Source organism: Lethenteron reissneri, chromosome 16 (assembly GCF_015708825.2).
Source record: "Lethenteron reissneri isolate LAM-NWPU_2019-01 chromosome 16, ASM1570882v1, whole genome shotgun sequence".
NCBI lineage: Eukaryota > Metazoa > Chordata > Hyperoartia > Petromyzontiformes > Petromyzontidae > Lethenteron > Lethenteron reissneri.
The window spans coordinates 10,608,901-10,624,453 of record NC_083794.1 but is presented as its reverse complement, the minus strand read 5'-3'; positions in this window follow the sequence as shown (position 1 = coordinate 10,624,453).

The following is a 15,553-nucleotide window of genomic DNA, read 5'->3' as shown; positions in this document are numbered from 1 at the left end:
TGTTGTCCCCCCCCCGCACCTCCGTGTAGCACGGATGGCTACGTACGGTGCGAAAGAAGTTCAACACACAGTACGTACGTGGTGCGGAACGGTCACCCTAACGATAGAATGCACGGATCGTGGATGTAATGGCACGTGTGTGTGTGCGCGCGCGTGTGTGTGCGCGTACTTTAAGCGTGGGGAGCCGTGGTGTAGTGGTTCGCGCACTGCGCCACGAACCCGGGGCTGCTCTGACTGAGCTAGATACCCGGCCACGGCTAACATCAGCCTCAGAGAGCGCTTCAGTTTCCCGGGACACGTGGTGTCAGCCGTGTTCGAGACTCGAACTCAGGTGGCGGGCGCAGTGCTCTATCCACTGCGCAACAGCTTCTTCCATCCGATTCGAATTAAAACATCGTAAAAACATCGTTCATTCGCCCCCCCCCCCCACACACACTGTAGCATTAACGTACCGATTGTACGAACCTCATCAGGAGGGTTAACGCACGGCTTGCGATTACGATGGCGTGCAAACTCCGTTCCGTACAGACAGGCCGCACTACCCACCCCGAGCACGCGCGCGCGTGTGTGTGTTGGTGTGTGTTGGTGTGTGTGTTGGTGTGTTGGTGTGTGTGTTGGTGTGTGTGTTGGTGTGTGTGTGTTGGTGTGTGTGTGTGTTGGTGTGTGTGCGCGTGTGTGCGTTGTGTGTGTGTTGGTCTGTGTGTGTTGGTGTGTGTGTGTGTGTGTGTTGGTGTGTGTGTGCATTGTGTGTGTGTTGGTGTGTGTTGGTGTGTGTGCGTGTTGGTGTGTGTGTGTTGGTGTGTGTGTGTTGGTGTGTGTGTGTTGGTGTGCGTGTGTTGGTGTGTGTGTGTTGGTGTGTGTGCGTGTTGGTGTGTGTGTGCGTTTGTGTTGCGTGTGTGTTGGTGTGTGTGCGTTGTATGTGTGCAGTGCGTGTATGTGTTGGTGTGTGTGTTGGGGTGTGTGTGTTGGTGTGTGTGTGTGTTGGTGTGTGTGTGTTGGCGTGTGTGTTGGTGTGTGTGTTGGTGTGCGTGTGTGTTGGTGTGTGTGTGTTGGTGTGTGTTGGTGTGCGTGTGTGCGTGTGTGTGTTGGTGTGTGTGTGTGTTGGTGTGTTGGTGTGTGTGTGTTGGTGTGTGTGCGTGTTGGTGTGTGTGCGTGTTGGTGTGTTTGTGTTGGTGTGTGTGTGTGCGTTGTGTGTGTGCAGTGTGTGTTGGTGCGTTGTGTGTTTGGGGAGCGGTAGTGTAGCGAGCGGTTAGCGCGCTGCGCTATGAACCTGGATACCCGGGTTCGATTCCCGCTCACGCCCCCAACACCCAGTGACGATTATCTGAACCGGTCTTGGGCCTCCCCTAGGTCGACTCAGCCTCAAATGAGTACCTGGTGCAATGTGTAAACATTGCCACTAGGGAGACAAAGGCGGCCGGGCGTGGTGTTGGCCACCCACCCCCTCGTGCGCCTTGCCGGCCTTCATTGGTGCTCGCTAACAGCACTTTCCCCAACAATCTGATAAGGTTATACGGGGGATCTTTGTCGTGTGCCTGTGTGTGTGCCTGTGTGTGTGTGCCCGTGTGTGTGTGCCTGTGTGTGTGTGCCTGTGTGTGTGTGCCTGTGTGTGTGCGTGCGCGCGTGTGTGGCATGCGTGTGCACCAGTGGTTTCTTAATATTTTCCTGCAGCCTTTGCACCCATTTGGTTGTCAATCGTAAGACAAAGCCCCGAATGTAATGTTCATAAATACGTAGGCTTGATGAAACAAAACAGTTATACTTTCGTGCCCGTGGTTAATTTGTGTTTTTATTAATTATTTATCTTCTAAAAAAATCTCTGGCCGTGTCTCGCACTTCCAGGGAGGTCTGTGCACCCCCAGGTGAAGAACCATTGGCGTGGATAATTATTTCACCTCCCTATCGTGATTGCGACGATCCCGCCGATGCACTCTTACTGTCGACCGATCACACAAACTCGCTTTAGCGTTGTAGGTGAGTGTACACACACGCGGGCACGAGATTCTGTTCTGCGCCTCCAACGTGATTTAGATATTTTAGTTTATTTTGTTGCTGCTGCTAGGAATTTCCACGCGATAAGCCCGCTTCGTCGAGCTGTCATTTGTGGCCAAGTCGCTTCTGAAAAATAAGCTAATAGCTTAGTGGGCTTTACCTGGTAAGATAAAATAGTTTAGTTTCATTTGCACGTTGCTTATATGTGATTTGTTTACCTTATCTATACTTCTTGTATTGTTTGCTGTTCTTGCGTTCTGACCCCGCCCCTACTAGACAGCTGTGAAACGAGCTTATAACTCATCGGATTCCTCCAGTATAAACACATATTCTGAATCCGATTCTGATATAGCAATACATGGGTTTAAAAAATAAATGTATAGTCTAACAGCCCATTGGCTTGCCAGACCAATAATGTTCGGGTCGCATGCCATGCAACAACGATAGCGCTTTGTGCCAGGCTAGGTGCACTTTGAGGCCACGCGAATGCGTCTAAGGCTCGCTGCTGGCAGGAGGTCACGGGACAGACCCAGGTGTTGTGGGTTGACTGACTGAGATGATTGACAGATTCCACATCCGCATCACCCGTGCCACCTGTGCTCTAGCCTGTGCCAACAATACGGAGTGTCTACAGTACTGTACAAAGATAAAGATCCCCCGTATAGCCTTCAACAGACTGTTTGGGCAAGTGCTGTTAGCGAGCCGAGCACCTATTAAGGCGGGCACGGCACACGAGGGGGTGGGTGGCCAGCATCACGCCCGGCCGCCTTTGTCTCCGCAGTGCTGATGATTACACACTGCACCGGGTACTCATTTGAGGCCGAGTCAACCTAGGAGATGCCCAGCACCGGGAGCGATGCCCGGCGGTCGAGACTCGCAAGGGAATGGCAGCCGAAGGAGGGGAATCGCGAGCAGACGACTTCCTCCGCGGGGACGGACGGATTGCTTACGGCGCAAATGAACGCGGCGAAGGCCTTTAGCCAGCAGTGGATAGACCATGGCCGATGATATTGACGATTATTACGATGACGATCTGCATAGATGGGGGAGAGAAATTGTTTCGTAACCGCGCAGAAAATCACATCGGGCCAGATTCGCGTTCTCAAAAACGTGTTGACCTCCCCCCACCCACCCACCCACTCACCCACGCAAGCGTCGCAAGTTGGTGACGGCTCAGGGCAGGTCAAAGGTCAGATACAAAACTGCGTCTCAATGCACAAAGTCGACTCATCCGTGCATCGCGGTGTGGGGGGGAGGTGAGGGAGGGGTGAGAGGGCGATGGGTGGGGGCGGGCGGGGGGGTATTTTAAATAGGACGAACATTTCATCGGGTTTTTAAAAAGCAATAAATAGTGTGTTCGCGCCCTCAGTCAATTTCGTGATAAGTTTGAGAAAATCCCCCGAAGGCTTCTTTTGGAGTCTATATCGGCCGTGATATTAAACTTGCTCTCCCCTCACTCCTCCTCCTGCCTGCTCCTGCTGTTGCTGTTGCTGCTGTTGCTGCTGCTGCTGTTACTGCTGTTGCTGCTGCTGTTGCTGTTGTTGCTGCTGTTGTTGTTGCTACTGCTGCTGTTGCTGCTGCTGTTGCTGCTGCTGCTACTGCTGCTGCTGCTGTTGCTACTGCTGCTGTTGCTGCTGCTGTTGCTGCTGCTGCTATTGTTGCTGTTGCTGCTGTTGCTGCTGCTACTGTTGCTGTTGCTGCTGTTGCTGCTGCTACTGCTGCTGTTGCTGCTGCTGCTCCTTTGAGAGCGAAATGAAATGAGAGCCCTGGAGCTCGACAGACATCCGCCATCGGTTGTGCAACCACCCCCACACCCACCGCAGTGAGAAGATCGCTTTCAAGAAGCAGATAAATGATGTGGCGATGCTGCTGCTGCTGCGTTGGCAGTGGTGCACAAGCACAGACAACAACAATAACAATAGCAACAAAAACAACAATAACAACAGCAGCAGCAGCAATAGCAACAACAATAAAAAATAGCAACAAAAACAACAATTGCAACAGCCACAACAATATTAACAACAACAGCAGCAATAGCAACAACAGCAATAACAACAACAATAGCAACAACAACAATAACAACAACAGCAATAACAACAACAATAACAACAACAGCAATAACAACAACAATAACAACAACAACAGCAATAACAACAACAATAACAACAACAGCAATAACAACAAGAACAAGAATCAAAACAACAATAGCCACAACAATAGCCACAACAATAGCCACAACAATAGCCACAACAATAGCCACACCAATAGCCACACCAATAGCCACAACAATAGCTACAACAATAGCTACAACAATAACCACAACAATAGCTATAACAATAGCCACAACAATAGCCACAACAATAACTACAACAATAGCTACAACAATAACCACAACAATAGCCACAACAATAGCCACAACAATAGCCACACCAATAGCCATAACAATAGCCACAACAATAGCCACAACAATAGCTACAACAATAGCTACAACAATAACCACAACAATAGCCACAACAATAGCCACACCAATAGCCACACCAATAGCCACAACAATAGCTACAACAATAGCTACAACAATAACCACAACAATAGCTATAACAATAGCCACAACAATAGCCACAACAATAGCCACAACAATAACTACAACAATAGCTACAACAATAACCACAACAATAGCCACAACAATAGCCACAACAATAGCCACACCAATAGCCATAACAATAGCCACAACAATAGCCACAACAATAGCTACAACAATAGCTACAACAATAACCACAACAATAGCCACAACAATAGCCACAACAATAGCCACAACAATAGCCACAACAATAGCCACAACAATAGCCACACCAATAGCCACAACAATAGCCACACCAATAGCCACACCAATAGCCACAACAATAGCCACAACAATAGCCACAACAATAGCCACAACAATAGCCACAACAATAGCCACAACAATAGCCACAACAATAGCTACAACAATAGCCACAACAATAGCCACAACAATAGCCACAACAATAGCTATTCGTAGCACGTGTATCGGACTGTGCGAGGCCTGCTCGCTCGTGCGCGCTCAGGATTTGATCGTCTCGCGGTGGGGGGGTGGGGGGGGGGATGATGATGACGTGTGCTCTGAAGAAGGGCCAGTGCACGAAACGTTGCCGATTATACATAGGCTGTATCGGTTTTTTAAATCCTTTATATTAAGTTCACTTATTGCTTGCTTGCGCGCTTACGACCGTGCAAATCTTTCGGTCGTTTTTTAACCCACTTCCCGTGATCCAATCGAGCTGACATTTTGCACACAGACTCGTTGTGCGTGACAATTTATTTACGTGAATTTTTTTTCCAAAATTTTACACTTTTTAGGAAAAAATTAATTATATTTAATTACCAATTGCTTAATGGTGGCAGGCAATCATCTGACCCATAGGTGGCAGCCATCTCAAGTTAGAGGACGAGAGGACTCTAGCCGCCACGCATATAAAGGATTTATAGTGAAAAACTTTGTTTTTACGGGTTAATTTTTTTCTTCTTCTTAAGGTGGTGTTGTCGACGGAGTGTGTCGTTGAGTTGCCGACAGTAAGAGGCGGTCTTCCTCCTCCTCCTTTTTCGTTCGCCGCTTCTTTGTTTGCCAGAAGTTCACGACGGTTCCAATCCAGCAGGCCGCCCTGGTTATTCGCGCCGGTGTAAATAAGCGCGATGCAACTACCCGTCGTCTGCTTCACACGGGTTTCTCCCATAGCTGAAACAACAATAACAACAAACATCACGTACAATGTAAGTGCTATTGGCCAAGCATCCCAATGCTGAAACAACTCAATTTTAGAATACCCAGCAAGAGCAGCAGCAGCATCGTCACCTCAATAGTAAGAGCTTGACAGGGAAAAAACACGTCTACAGACTCAGTGAGGCTTCCCTCGGTGAACAAGCAGAATGATGAGACCCACCTGGAGACCCACCTGAACAAATATTAGCGATCATAGCCATGACATTAACTCGCCCAAGTTGTAAACGGCTCAGGTAGACACGACACCACGTGGCCTCTATCGTCGTCGTGGGCCTCTGTGCACGTGGTGTCCGTGACGTTTGGCCACGTCACAGAGTGTGAAGAGCGGTGGCGCAGTGGTTCGCACCACTGCGACGTATGTCCATCCCATCCCATCGCAACGCGCAAGCGCAGAAGAAAACGACATTGAATGGAATCGCGGCAACATCAACCCGATTGCCTCGTGTGCCGTGCAGGCCTTCATAGGCGCTCGCTAACAGCACTTGCCCCAACAGTCTGGTAAAGGCTACACGGGGGATCTTTGTTTACACACCCCTTCCCCCCACCCCTTCCCCCCACCCCACCAACCCCCCCCCCCCCCACCGGATCCCCCGGCCGCGTACTCCCTCATTGGCCTAATATCGCGCAGTGACAGAGACGGAGTGATGGTTACTCGGAGCACCTGCACTCATAATCGGCTTCTGTCGAATTATTGAGCTCAGTAATGAGAGCGCCACTTGAAGAGAGAGAGGTGGGGGGGGGGTGTCCCTCTGTGTGCGTGCGTGTGTGTGTGCGTGTGTGTGTGCGTGTGTGTGCGCGTGTGTGTGCGCGTGTGTGTGCGCGTGTGTGTGCGCGTGTGTGTGCGCGTGTGTGTGCGCGTGTGTGTGCGCGTGTGTGTGCGCGTCTGAGTGTGCGTGTGTGCGTGCGTGTGCGCGTGCGTGTGTGTGTGCGTGTGTGTGTGCGTCTGAGTGTGCGTGTGTGTGTGCGTCTGAGTGTGCGTGTGTGCGTGCGTGTGTGCGTGCGTGTGTGCGTGCGTGTGTGTGCGTGTGTGTGTGCGTCTGAGTGTCTGTGTATCTGTGCTAGGCGGGAGGGGGAGCGGTGGTGGAGCGGTTAGCGCGCTGCGCTAACAACCAGGGTTTGAGTCCTGCTCCACGTTGTTACACCGGTGACGATTATCTGAACCGGTCCTTGGGCCTCCTCTAGGTCGACTCAGACTAAAATGAGTACCTGGTGCGGTGTGTGTGAGCATCGCCACTGGGAAGACGAAGGCGGCCGGGCGTGGTGCTGGCCACACACCCCCTCGTGTGCTTTAGGCGCTCGCAAACAGCACTTGCCCCAACAGTCTAATAAGTCTACACGGGGGATCTTTGTTTTTGTCTTTCGTATGTCTGTGTATCTTTGTGCGTGACTGCCTTCATGTCTCCCTCTGTGTCTGCGAGTGCCATGTGTCGGCGTGTCTGTCTGTGACTGTCTGTGTCTGTCTGTGTCTGTGTCTGTGACTGTCTGTGTCTGTCTGTGACTGACTGTGTCTGTGTCTGTCTGTGTCTGTCTGTGTCTGTGACTGTCTGTGACTGTCTGTGACTGCCTGTGTCTGTCTGTGACTGACTGTGTCTGTGACTGTCTGTGTCTGTCTGTGACTGTGTCTGTGTCTGTGACTGTCTGTGACTGTGTCTGTGACTGTCTGTGTCTGTCTGTGTCTGTGACTATCTGTGTCTGTCTGTGACTGTGTCTGTCTGTGGCTGTCTCTGTCTGTGGCTGCCTGTGACTGTCTGTGACTGCCTGTGTCTGTCTGTGACTGACTGTGTCTGTGACTGTCTGTGTCTGTCTGTGACTGTGTCTGTGTCTGTGACTGTCTGTGACTGTGTCTGTGACTGTCTGTGTCTGTCTGTGTCTGTGACTATCTGTGTCTGTCTGTGACTGTGTCTGTGTCTGTCTGTGTCTGTCTGTGTCTGTGACTGTCTGTGACTGTCTGTGACTGCCTGTGTCTGTCTGTGACTGACTGTGTCTGTGACTGTCTGTGTCTGTCTGTGACTGTGTCTGTGTCTGTGACTGTCTGTGACTGTGTCTGTGACTGTCTGTGTCTGTCTGTGTCTGTGACTGTGTCTGTGTATGTCTGTGACTGTCTGTGACTGTCTGTGACTAACTGTGTCTGTGTCTGTCCGTGTCTGTCTGTGTCTGTGACTGTCTGTGACTGTGTCTGTATCTGTCTGTGTCTGTGTGTGTCTGTCTGTGTCTGTCTGTGTCTGTGACTGTCTGTGTCTGTGACTGTCTGTGTCTGTGTCTGTCCGTGTCTGTCTGTGTCTGTGACTGTCTGTGACTGTGTCTGTATCTGTCTGTGTCTGTGTGTGTCTGTCTGTGTCTGTGACTGTCTGTGTCTGTGACTGTCTGTGTCTGTGACTGACTGTGTCTGTGTCTGTCCGTGTCTGTCTGTGTCTGTGACTGTCTGTGACTGTGTCTGTATCTGTCTGTGTCTGTGTGTGTCTGTCTGTGTCTGTGACTGTCTGTGTCTGTGACTGTCTGTGTCTGTGACTGTCTGTGTCTGTGACTATCTGTGTCTGTCTGTGTCTGTCTGTGTCTGTCTGCTGCCTATCCGCCGCCAATTCGCCCCGTGCCCTTCGGCGCCTGAACCGGCATCCCCGTTGCACAAATCACAGTTCGCGCTCTTATGGGTTCGACTCGCTGCATCTACCACGCGGATGGGTTCGGGTTGGAACTTATGTGTCCAGATATGGGGGGGGGGGGGGGGTGACCCAATCCGCCCATGTGCCCCAACTGGCCACGGAACTGTTTGTACAGAGGCAGAAGCGAGTCGGCTGTAATTAACACCGATTCGAGTTCTTGAAGACCGCTAGAGGAATGCTCGCTCCGTTGATTGACTTCAAATGACGGCTCGGAGAGGCACCTCCTTTCGTCTCGGTGGGCTTTTACCCAGCGACAAATAGGGCGACATTTCTGGCAATGGCTTTTCTGCACAGTATAACTTCGTGTGTGTTTGTGTGGAGAAGGGTCATTGACTGAAACGTCTCCTTGATTTGAAGCTTTCGTGACTGCAGGAATCCATACTCTTTGGTTCTTTCGGTAAAGTCACGTAGGTAGAAAATTAAATAAAATGTTAGTTACCAAAATAACCAAAGAGTATGAAACGTCTCCCATTATAACACTTTTTAAAATTGTATTAAGCCAGGGTTCAGCATTATAGACGATTTTTAAGTCGTTTTTGTTTTATTTTGTGCAGCAGCGTCACCCGATGATGTGTTGTTACATCGTCGTGCAGAAAACAATCTTATATTTATACGTATAAAACGATCTAACGGGGAGGAGCGGTGGAGCAGCGGTTAGCACACCGCGCTGTGAACCCCGCCCGCATACGTTCGATTAAGCGCCAGCAACGAGTCGTGGCACCTTCCCAATCTCCATTAGCCAACACGCACTGACCAGCGTGGTGAAGTATGGTCAAGCACACCACCACACGCCTCCCCACTTCATGGCCAGCGCGGCACGGGCAATCATCGTTCTTGATGATGTTTCTACCCCCACTCCCTCCGGCCCTCTCCCGCAAGTTTTGGGTAAAACCCGTCGATTGATACGGCCGTTGTGTCGACTTATAGGGTCAGTCCCTAAATGGCTACACAACTCTGTAACTGTAGGGTCGTTCATATTGGATCGAAGTGCCTGGAGCTATCGCGATCCTATTGTTACGGACGGACGCGATGATGGACAGAGGACAGTTTGTGACCGCTTTCAACATGAATTACAAAGCGATTGTGAAAAGCAATGGCTATGCAAATGTGACCAGGTGTCATGGTGGTGGTGGTGACGGCGGCCAGAGCCTTCGACTCACAATTTCACGAGTTCACATCTCGGCCCATCGTCCGTGCCGTGGTCGATAAATCGAGCATCACTTAATACTGGAAAGCCAATAAAAAAAAGTGGTTGTCCTTCACTCAGACAGTTAGCCCCGGCCATGGGAACGTGGAATTTTTACCTCTGGGCCCAAAGGCTGCAAAGAGAAGATGACTTTGATAGACAACATTTAATGCGTTGATTGATGTGGGTTTTTGTGTATTGTGTGTGTGTTCATAATCAGCCCATTTATTTCGTGTTAATTAACGCTGTCGCGTTATGATTTACACTCGAGGGGCGATTGAATGAGCGGAAATTGCCTCTGGGATTTACTGAGTTAATGCATCAATCAAGACGTCGCGTTATCAGCGTGCGGATCGGGCTCTGACCACACGTACAGGTACGGGAGACAAAGATCCCCCGTATAGCCTTAACAGGCTGTTGGGGCAAGTGCTGTTAGCGAGCACCTATGAAGGCCGGCACGGCACACGAGGGGGTGGGGGGCGGGGGGAGCTGGCCAGCACCACGCCCGGCCGCCTTTGTCTCCCCAGTGGCGATGTTTACACACCGAACCAGGTACTCATTTGAGGCTGAGTCGACCTAGGGGAGGCCCAGGACCGGTTCAGATAATCGTCACTGGTGTTGGCCGTGAGCGGGAATCGAACCCGGGTCACCAGGTTCGTAGCGCAGCGCGCTAACCGCTACACTACCGCACCCCACACACAGACAGATACACACAGACACACAGACACACATCGCTATAACTGTAGCACCCTCCAACCGACAGCAGACAGCCAACCCAACGTAGCTCTGCGGCTGTAACAATAGCAAACCCATCCACCTTCGCGCACTGATTCACTCCATTCATCTGATGGAGATCCCGGGATGAGGCGGTTTAGCGTGGATGTAATTGTCCCTTATAATGTATTTAACGCCAAACCCTGACCCTCTCTTTACCGCACGCACGCACACACACGCAAAACAAAGACAAAGATTCCCCGTATAACCTTCACAGATTGTTGGGGCAAGTGATGTTGGCGAGCACCTATGAAGGCCGGTAAGGCACACGAGGGGGTGGGTGGGTAACACCACGCCCGGCCGCCTTTGTCTCCCCAGTGGCGATGTTTACTACACACTGCACCAGGTGCTCATTTAAGGCCGAGTCGACCTAGGTGAGGTCCAGGAGCGGTTCAAACAATCGTCACCGGTGTCGACCGTGAGCGGGAATCGAACTCGGGTCGCCGGGTTCGCGGCGCACCGCTCCGCCTTTACAAAGACAAAGATCCCCCGTATAGCCTTAACAGACTGTTGGGGCAAGTGCTGTTAGCGAGTTAGTAGCGCAGCGCGCTAACCGTTGCGTTACTGCTCCCCCCCACGCAAACTAGCGCGCACGGACCAATACCAATACGGTAACGTCACCACGGCGCCTGTGCCAGGCTAGGTGCACTCTGAGGCTGCCACGTGAAGTGTCGAAGGCTGGCTGACAGGGAGGTCTCGGGACAGATCCAGCAGGTACCATGGGTTGGCCGACTGAGATCAACCGGTAGATACATCACCGGCTGGCCCCCTACTGTGCTGTGTGCGCGTACACACTCACACAGACACACACCCAGACTCACACACACAGCCTCACACAGACTCATACACTCACACACACACTCACACAGACTCACACAGACTCACACAGACTCACAAACACTCACACAGACACACAGACACACACACTCACACAGACACACACTCACACACACTCACACAGACTCACACACACACACACAGACTCACACACACACACACAGACTCACACACACACACAGACTCATACACACACAGACTCACACACAGACTCACACACACACACAGCCTCACACAGACTCACACACTCACACACACACACGAATACACCACAAGCACACACGATATGCATAATAACACGTAGGCTTTCGAGACCAATATTATTCTGGCAAATCGCCCGACGATGCTGGATGTAATTACTAGCGACACGTCGTACTAAAATTGTAAATGTTGTGGATTCACTCTTCAACACGCCGGTGGGCTGAAGCAGTAACTAGTTGTCGTTTTGTTTACGTGACAAATCTCTTACTGATTGGCCGTGTCGGGTGGTGGAGGGTTTCGACGCATTTATACTTACGCGATCTAACCCAAAACCTTCATTATGAAGGATATGCAGAATGCCCACAAGGACCTTTCACGCGACGTAGTTAGGCAGCATCGTCGCCACACACTCACTCACACGCTCACTCACACATTCACTCACACACTCACTCACACATTCACTCACACACTCACACACTCACTCACTCACACGCTCACTCACACGCTCACTCACACGCTCACTCACTCACACACTCACTCACACACTCACTCACACACTCACACACTCACTCACACACTCATTCACTCACACGCTCACTCACACGCTCACTCACACACTCACTCACACACTCACTCACACACTCACACGCTCACTCACTCACACACTCACTCACTCACACACTCACTCACTCACACACACACTCACACACTCACTCACTCACTCATACGCTCACTCACACACTCACTCACACATACACTCACTCACACACTCGAATACACCACAAGCACACACGATATGCATAATTCTCACAAGGACCTTTCGCGCGACGCACTTAGGCAGCATCGTCGCCAGACGAGCGCGCACGCACGCGCATGCATATACACGGCGCGTATATACGACGAGAAAGGCGAAAAATCAATCAAACGCAACTTAATTCAAAGTTATTGCGCCATGGCTAAGACGACGCCTGCGACGCGTGCGCCTGCCGTTCTCTTGCAGATGAAAGAGGAGGAGGTGGAAGAACAAAAAATAAATAAAACCCTCGCATGCATCTGACGACGAGATTTTTTTTTTATATCCCGGGCAGGAGCGAGGCGTCTACATAATTAAGATGAAATATTTCAATACCTCGTAGGGTATTGAACGATCTGAATGGTAAATTACAGCGCCGCTCAGAGTTTATGCGGGGAGCATTAGCGCGCAATTAGATTAAGTGAAAAATGGCACCGGATCACGGGTTAGGCGAGAATGTTTGCGTGATTAATGTGAACGCATTCGGGCAACAGCCAAAAAAAAAATTCCACACAGGAGCGTGGGAGTTTACACACAGGAAGGGCGGGGGGGGGGGCTGGTGGGGGGCTGGGGGGGGACCCAACGTGTGGTTCCACACTCCAATCTTGGTGGTCTTCCGCCGTAGTTTGGCCATCCCACTGAACTATTTTTCTTATTTTAACAGGTGTAAAGCCCACCGAGCTATATATAATTTTTGGTTTTTCAGAAGCGAAATGATAGCTCAACGAAGTGGCTGATCGCGTAAAAAAACATAGCAACCAATAATCGAAACGTCGTGAGAATTATTTTATTATGTTTTATTTTTTATAATTGTATTATTTCCCTTCTACGTGACTTTACCGAAAGAACCAAGAAGATAAACGCACGATGTTGATTCTAACACGTGGAGGGGGAAACCGGAAGACCGCGGGAGGAAAATCCACGCGGACCACGAGGAGAGATATGACACGCAAACTCAAAATATACAGCAGCAGGCATCAGTGTCGGGATAGAACCCACGACCTCCTGCATACCAGGCGAGGGAGTTAACATCTCCTAGCCACCGTGATGATGATTATGATAGAGAGACACGCAAGCTCAAAATACACAGCAGTAGGCATCAGGTTCGGGATCGAACCCACGACCTCCTGCATACCAGGCGAGGGAGTTAACATCTCACAGCCACCGTGGCGCCGTGCACACTCCAGTCCACGTGATCCACTGCCGTGGTTTCCCATCCTACGAGTTCCCATCCACACTCCAGTCCTGGTAGTCCACCGTCGTTGCCACCACACAAGTTCCTATGCAAACTACCGATGCCCCCCCCCTTACCCAATACATAACAAAGACAAATATCCCCCGTATAGCCTTAATACACTTTTGGGGCAAGTGCTGTTAGCGAGCACCTATGAAGGCTAGAACGGCACACGAGGGGGTGGGTGGCCAGCACCACGTCCGGCCGCCTTTGTCTCACTAGCAGCAGCGATGTTTACACATCGCACTAGGTACTCATTTGAGGCCGAGTCGAGCTAGGGGAGGCCCAGGACCGGATTCAGATCATCACGATGGGATGGGCGACCACAACCCCGGTTCTGACAATCGTAACTGGGTGTTGGTGGCCGTGAGCGGGGTCCATAGCGCAGCGTCACGAACCGCTACACGACCGCTCCCAACTCAATACCCAACACACAAGAGACAAAGAATCCCCCTGTCCCCTTAACAGACTGTTGGGGCAAGTGCTGTTAGCGAGCACGGCACACGATGGGGTGTGGGTGGCCAACACCACGCTCGGCCGCCTTTGTATCCCTAGTGGCGATGTTTACACATAGCACCGGGTACTCATTTGAGGCTGAGTCGACCTAGGAGAGGCCCAGGACCGGTTCAAATAATCGTCACTGGGTGTTGGCCGTGAGAGCGAATCGAACCCGGGTCGCCGAGTTCGTGGCCCAGCGTAGCGCTAACCGCCGCACTACCGACTCCCCACTCAATACCTCACACACAAAGATCCCCCGTATAGCCTTAACAGACTGTAGGGGCAAGTTCTGTTAGCGAGCACCTATGAAGGTCGGCACGGCACACGAGGGGGTGGGGTGGCCAACACCACGTCCGGCCGCCTTTGTCTCCCTAGCAGCGATGTTTACACACGGCACCAGATACTAATTTGAGGCTGAGTCGACCTAGGGGAGGCCCAGGACCGGTTCAGATAATCATCACTGGTGTTGGCCGTGAGCGGGAATCGAACCCGGGTCGCCAGGTTCGTAGCGCAGCGCACTAACTGCTACACTACCGCTCCCCAACACCCACACACGCACACACACTCCACACTCCCCGCCACACGCCACACTATATAGCCCCCATAATATCATCCCATATTCTTCAACCCGCGCAAGGCGCCGGGGCTGTAGGAAATGGATATTAAACTACAATCACTTCCGCCTCCTAAGTCAATAAAAGCGGACGGCGAGATTGATGTCGCTGACCGCGCGAGGCCCTGGGGGCGCACACACGCGGCTCCTGGAGCCCCGAGGGCTCTCCCAGAGCCCTCCAGGCGAGCGAGCGAGCGAGTGGGCGGCTCTCAGGCAATGGGGAAGATCCGAGTTCAAATGCCCCGTGGGTAGGGCGGTGGCGGTGGTGGTGGTGGTAGGGTTTGACCAACAACCTCCTTGCGGCCTTGCTGAAATGAGTACCACTTTATGGTTAGTTGTACCACGGGGGAACTCACCACCCCCTCCCCCCCTCGTCCCCTGCCCCGCCATAGGAATGTGGACTTTCCTCAATTGGCTCGCTTGAGCTGAATTCACCGAATCGTTGTTTACTCTCGAAATGGTTCGCCTTGCCACGGCCACCGATCTTCTGGCTCTGTCCCAGTAAACAAATGAACTCTAAGTCTGTTACACGCCGCACGCGCCAGATGATTGTTAAACAAATGAAAGCGGCCCACCCCCCCCACCCATTTAAATTGGAATGTGAGCTTGACTAAGTCGCGATAGCACCAATCACCAGGCAGGTAGGCCGTCGATTGATTGTAGATGGGAACTCGCAAAGTAATTCGATAGGAAATTAAGTATTCAGGTGTGCAGGCAGGTTGGCGTACAAGTGGATGGCTAGTTAGGCAGGTGAACGGGCAGCTATGCACGTATATAGACAAGCGGGCATGTGAATTAGTAGGCAGTCGGAGAGATGTGTAGTGAAGCAGGTATTTAGGTATGCAGGCAGGCAGGTAGAGAGTCAAGTCGATGGGCGATCAGGCAGACAGCACGCACGGAGGTAGGCGTCGACGGATAGGTCGGTAGACGTTCGGATCGATATGGCAGGTAGCTAGATGGATGGGGTTGGGT